We start from the raw sequence: 6412 nt of genomic DNA, 5'->3' as shown, positions 1-6412 counted from the left end.
CTATCTTTAATCATTCTGATTTCTGTATTCAGAAATGATGGCCAGGGAGAGATTGCAGGTGGAAAATGGAGAAGATTAAACACGGAACCATGAATAGCTAAGCAGAACAAACTAAGGTGTGCTCAGAGGAGCCACAGGGGAGGGTGGAGGCAGCTTTATGATGGAGGCCATTATCAAAGGGTCCCCAGTTTCATCTATCCCGGCCTCCCTTACCCCACTCACCCCAACTGCTGAGTAGCCTCATTTTTCCTCTAGAAGCTGGCACCATACTCTCTGTGTAAATCTTCTGTGGATAGCACATTGTACCCAACTTGATTACTCCCATCTTGCAGTAGTCTGTGCCACACCCCAGTTTCCAACTAGCATTTATTCAGACCTGTGTGCCAGACAGGATGGGGTGTCAATCACTGAGCAAGAATCATTTCATGGGGTCTGTACAATAATGCTACAGAATAGAATATTTTTGTTATTACCATATTCCAGACAAGGAAATGTGGAAAAAAAATGAAGATTGCTTGTCTAAGGTAAACCTATTAATATGCAATAGAGCAGTGGAATAAGAAAAATAGTGGGAAGTAAGAGGAACCTAGAAAATCTACACCTTTGCCTAGTCAGTTATGCATGATGCACTGTTTCGTATGCTGAATAAAGCCGTCAGAGTTTATTTGGTTTTGGTTTGGTTTTGCATATGCATGAAGTAAACACTTGATGAACTGTATGGGTCATATTCTTTAATATGATGCCTATTAGCAGTTGCTGACTTTGTGGTTTAGACCTAAATTCTGGCTACTAATAATAAATCAATAAAACTTGCATACTTACCTGGTAGGGGAGATACCATGATCATGAAGGTGGTTTTCCCAGGGCAAGGCTTATCCATTGCACTCCGGATGTGCTAACCCCTACAATTTCCCCAAATGTGGGAAACTGGACTACATAATTTGTGGTAGTGGGAGACTGTGTTCATGCTCACCCCTATAATAAGAAGGAAAAAACCCTTCCCATCATGACTATTGAACAAGTAGCTAACCTGTGGTAAAGTTCACACAATGCATGTAATAGAAGACCTGAGCTGGGATTTCGTGTGGGATTCAGTTCACGTCACTTTAACCACTGTGGGTTATGAGAACCATCATAATACATTTCTTCACAGGATTACCAAGTGTATTAGTCAGTTGACCATGATCATAACAACAAAATACTTGAGAAATCCAACTTATAAAAACAAAAAGGTTGTTTTGATTCATAGCTTTGGAAGGTTAAGTCCCACTGCTTGGGGTCTGTAACACCTCATCATGGAGGGAGCAGCTGGTGAACAAGCCACCCACATCATGGCCAGAAGACAAAAGAAGAAAATAGGAAGAGACTGAAGTTTCATAATTCTCTTCAAAGGCACACACCTGGAGATCCAAAAATCTTCCATTAAGCCCCACCTATTAAGTTTCTGCCACCACCACTAGCCCCAATCTGTGGCTAAGTCTTCAATATATGGACCTTTGGCAGATGCTTACCCAAGCCATAGCACCATGAGAGTTAAATATGTGGTTAAATATGTCTGACACCTAGCAGATGTTTAAAAGGGAAACTGAGTTGAAATTTTGATTTTGTTTGTTTTTATTGCAATGTTTGGGATTATGTCCACAACCTTAGTTATACTAGACAAGTACTCTACCCACTGAGCTACACACTCAGCTCTTAATTGAAAATTTAAATATACCTATCATTTAGTTTGGCTACCCCACTCTGGAAAATCACCACCCTGCATGAAAAGCACAGGCAAACAAGGATGCACAAATAATATTCATTAAACATTGAAGTAGCAAAAACAAGAAAAACTGAAATGTGAAATGGCTGACTAAACTGTACCACTCATGGTAGAATGTCCGTGAACAGGGTATGAGTTGTTGGGTAATGGAACTGAGTTTTGTGGATGATAAGGCCAAATGACCTGATTCAGAATCCTGGATGCAGTGATGTGTGGTCCTGGACAAACCACCTGTCAAGACCTCAGTCACCTTTGTAAGATGGGGATGATAATATTTGCTTCATAGAGCACTGAGATATTGGAGTTAATACCTCTAAAGTGCTTAGAATTACATAGCAAACTTTGCTAAATTTCAACTATTTTGCCTCTTTATTTCCTTTTTTGGTTTTATTAGGTTATAATTTATATATTCACCAAGTCTAGGTTATTAAAGTGTGATGGATTTTGGTGAGTGTATGCAGTTGTAAAACCCCCAGCATAATCAAGAACTTTTCCATCAATCAGTGTGGAAAACTCTTTAAAAACTAAAAATAAATCCACTATATGATACAGTTATGCCACTCCTTGGTATATACCCAAAGGATTCAAAATCCTACTACAGAGATACTTGCCCAGCCATGTTTGTTGCTGCTCTTTTCACACTAGCTAGGAGATGGAAACAACCTAAACATACCTCAGTCAGTGAATGGATAATGAAAATGTGGCACATTTACACAGTGGAGGTCTACTCAGCAGTAAAGAAAAATGAAATAATGAAATTTGCAGATAAATGGATAGAACTAGAAAATTCTATACTAAGTGAAGTAACTGAGTCAGAAAAATACGTGCATATGTTCTTTCTCGTTTGTGGAGCCTGCCTCCAAATCCTTAGCTACAAGTGCACACTCTCACCATTCATCAAAGAAGCTTCTAACTATTACAGAGTTCCATAACTGGCCAAATGCAGAGAATAAATGTTTGTGAGGTGCCCAGCCCTAAGTGACATATCTACAATGTAACCTCTACACCTAAAACTCAGGAAATATAGTGGAACGGGACAGAAAGAAGATTAAATGCATCTCTCAACTTTCACCATTGAAGCTTCTTCATGTAACAAATGGTAATTAACCCAGAAAGCCACAACTGGCCAAAATTCAGGAAGAGACTGCAGAGTACTTATTCCTGTATAAGACATCTATATCAAACCTCTGCCACCCAAGGCTGGGGGACCATTGCAGAAGAGTGGACAGAAAGATTGTTAAGAGTTACAGATGGTTGATGATCACAAGGAAACGGTTTTCCAAACTGCTAGGATGTTATTTATATGAACTTACAGCAATGGTGACAGCATTCACAAGATCCAGGAAACTCAAGCCAGACAAAATCCCAGCAGAAAAGTGGGGAGATGAGTAAGAAGCCCCTACCTTAGCCTAGAAACTATTGGTAACCAAGAACTACTGGGAGAGGGAGAGCCAGTTTTCTTTAAGAATGTGACTCTGGATAGGTTAACCAGGCTCCAGTGGACAGACGCAAACTGAAGGACATTTGGGGACACAAACTTGACTCGCCAAGCCTTAAAATACATGACAGAGTACATGAACTCTGGCAGGGGAGTGCTATAATAAAGGTGAAGATGGGGAAGGGGGTCTACATAGGATAAGAATATATTGTATGTATGAAATTCACAAAAGTCCAGTAAAAATGTTTTAACTAGTAATAAACTGAAAACAACCTAAAAAAATAATTTTTCTAGCACCTGGAAGTGCCTCCTTGTGCCCCTCTGCAGCTATTTCCTCCCTCCTCTCAAGGAATCACTGAGCTGGGCTATGTGACTTTGACTGTTGTGGAACATTACACAGATAGAATCACAGCACATAACACTTTTGTGTTTGAGATCTTGCGCTCATCTGTGAGTTTCTGAATCATCAGGGTCACTGTGTGTATTTATGAGTTTTTGGTTTTTATTGCTGAGTAGTATGTTGCAGCATGGATGTTCCACAATTTGCTTTTCCACTCACTACTTGATAGATGGTCAAGAAGCTTCCATTATGTTTAGCTACTATGAATAGGCTGCTGTGAATTTTACATACAAGTGGTTATGTGGACAGGTTTCCATTTCTCTAGAAGTGAGATTTGAATCATACACCAAGTGTGTGCTTAACTTTATAGTAAACTGTCATTGCTTTCCATATTTGTGTTACCATTTTACATTTTGTATATCTCATAATTTTTAAATTTTTAAAATATTTAAAAGGACTCTGGAGAGGCTAGAGAGATGGCTCAGCGGTTAAGAACGCTGAATGTTCTTGCAGAAGATTGCGGTTCTAATCCTAGCACCCACATGGGAGCTAACAACTATCCATAACTCCAGTTCCAGGGGATCCGACGGCCCCTTCTGTCCTCTGCGGGCATTGCACAACACGGGTGCACTTCTTACATGCAGGCAATACAGACATACACATAAAATAAAAATAATAAATAAAATACTTTTTAAAAAGTACTCTGGATATCAATATGAAAAATCTGGGTGACAATATGGCAGTGTTCATCCCATCCCATTAGAATAACTATAAACATAATTGCATATTTATGAGAAGTGGGGGGGAATACACATTTTTAAATTTTTTAAAACCAGTAGCACCTTCTAGAACATGGTATGAGCGAGAACAAAGGAGACATTTCTCACATTTGTCAAAGTGGCAGAATTATATATTTTTCTCTCTCATTTTCAAATGTTTTTTAAATAAATAAAACCATTAATTTTACCTGAATCTGATGCTTCATTGGATTCTCCCTCCTTTCCTAAAGACTCCTGCAAACGGATGCTGAGGCTATTGATTCCCTGGAGGGTCTGGGAAGATAGATAATAAGCTGCAGGAGGGCTTCAGCATCTCACAGAGCCCTGGTACAAGGCTAAAGCAAGTCTCCACTGGAGGCCGGAATCACACCCATTCTTTGTGATAACACTGATTGCTTTAGGCTCTTTAGCTCAAAAGACATTCAGAAAGGTAGCTTCTTTCTTTTTCCTTCTTTTTAAATGTCTTTCTTTCTTTTACAAGTCATAATTTCTTATTTTTGAAGAGACAAAAGCAAGAGACTCTAGATAAATTGACGAGACCTCAGTAGATGAACTTGCACGGAGGGATGTCTGAGGACACTAACTTGACACAATAGGCCTTAAGACAAATGACAGAATGTATGAAGTCCAATCAGGGGTCGGGGAAGCTATGGGAGGGTGCCAGTAGAGAAGGGGTGTAAAGATGATTAAGATTTATTGAGATGTTCTGTATGAAATATACAAAAATTCAATTTAAAAAAATGACTCAGATTACTAAATGCTTTCGCATTCAAAGACTTTTCACACTAACACAATTCAGTGAATTAAAAGACAGGATCAAAAGGCCAAAGACACCACTGTCTAATGGTGGTCCTACCGTCTTTAAGGTTTCCCAAACCTATAGGATGTCTCTCTTATGGAATCAAAGGCAGCCCCTCTTGGCTGTTCTTGTCTGATACTGGGAATGTTCCCAAAGCTTCAGGCAAAGGAATAGTGTATGCCGATCGCCAACTTGATGGTCTCCAGGTCCAGTGAGATCTTCCTGATATCTCTCCTTCATTTTCACCAGGTAGGGAAGAGTAAATAATGAATTTGCCTGTTTTAAGCATCTCTTAACTGGCTACTGGTCCCCTCCCCCTGGGACCTTGGTCTCCAGCTCTGCCTTTTAGCTCAGTGTGTCTAGGCAGTTAGTCATCCCTTCAGAGCCATTCTTCCAGGAAAAGCCTATTGTTCCCTCACTTCCCGATCTCTTACTTCCTGTCATTTTTTTCTTCAGGGAAAGAAGAAAGACCATTCAAAATCACAGAAGTCTCTGCTCCATTTCACAATTGTAGTTTATTAGAATTGTGTACTTGATTTGAGGGGTTATCTGAAGACATAGGTTTTGCCCAACCTAACAGATAGTGTACCCTTGAGCCCTGAGCAGTTTCCACCTGGGTCTCCAGCGTGAAGACTGCCTGTTTACACACACTCAGGGACTCATTGGATGGGGAAGATAATACTCAGGTCCAAGGAGGTTGAACATCTTCCCAGGCTGGGGAGGAGCAGCAAGCACTTGAATACCTGGAAATGTCTCCTCAGCACTCCTGTCCTTCCCCTAACTCACACCAAAATAAGAACTGGGTCAGACAAACTGAGTCTTGCTGCCCAGGAGGGACTGAGTCACAAGGATGGTGAAAATAACCGGGTAAGAACTTGGAAGCAGAAAACCTGGGTTTGATTCTTAGAATAAGCAAACATACCCACATGTACATGTGCACAATGCATTCATATATTCACACACACACATGCACATGCATACGAATAGGTTTAAGAGCTTGATTTGTGCCTACACCTAAGTTTTTGCATCCTATCCTCTTTTTTTTTTTTTTTTTTTGAGATGGGGGGTTTCAGCTGGCCTTGCAATCCTTTATCCTTCAACCTCACTCTCCCAATAGCTGGGATTATGGTGTGTGCCACACTGCACTCAGCTTTATATACATTATTTTGACTAGTCTGATACTTTCCCAATGGTGTATTTTTATTCTCCATATTTTTTGTGTGTAGTTTTGGGGACTGAGCCCAGGGCCTTACGGTTCCTAGGTAAATATTCTACTACTAAGTTAGCACTT

The 6412-nt window shown here is 40.1% G+C and overlaps 1 non-coding gene across 1 annotated transcript; it reads left to right on the top strand.

Moving 5' to 3' along the window:
• The first annotated feature begins 814 nt into the window (after positions 1-814).
• Positions 815-978, top strand: LOC115070418. The gene has a single exon (XR_003849573.1). It is a non-coding gene; the product is annotated as a U1 spliceosomal RNA (small nuclear RNA).
• Positions 979-6412: the final 5434 nt, after the last annotated feature.

The sequence above is a fragment of the Nannospalax galili genome, unplaced genomic scaffold (assembly GCF_000622305.1).
Source record: "Nannospalax galili isolate Female #2095 unplaced genomic scaffold, S.galili_v1.0 scaffold433, whole genome shotgun sequence".
Classification (NCBI taxonomy): Eukaryota; Metazoa; Chordata; class Mammalia; order Rodentia; family Spalacidae; genus Nannospalax; species Nannospalax galili.
This window is presented reverse-complemented; position numbering and strand designations above follow the sequence as displayed.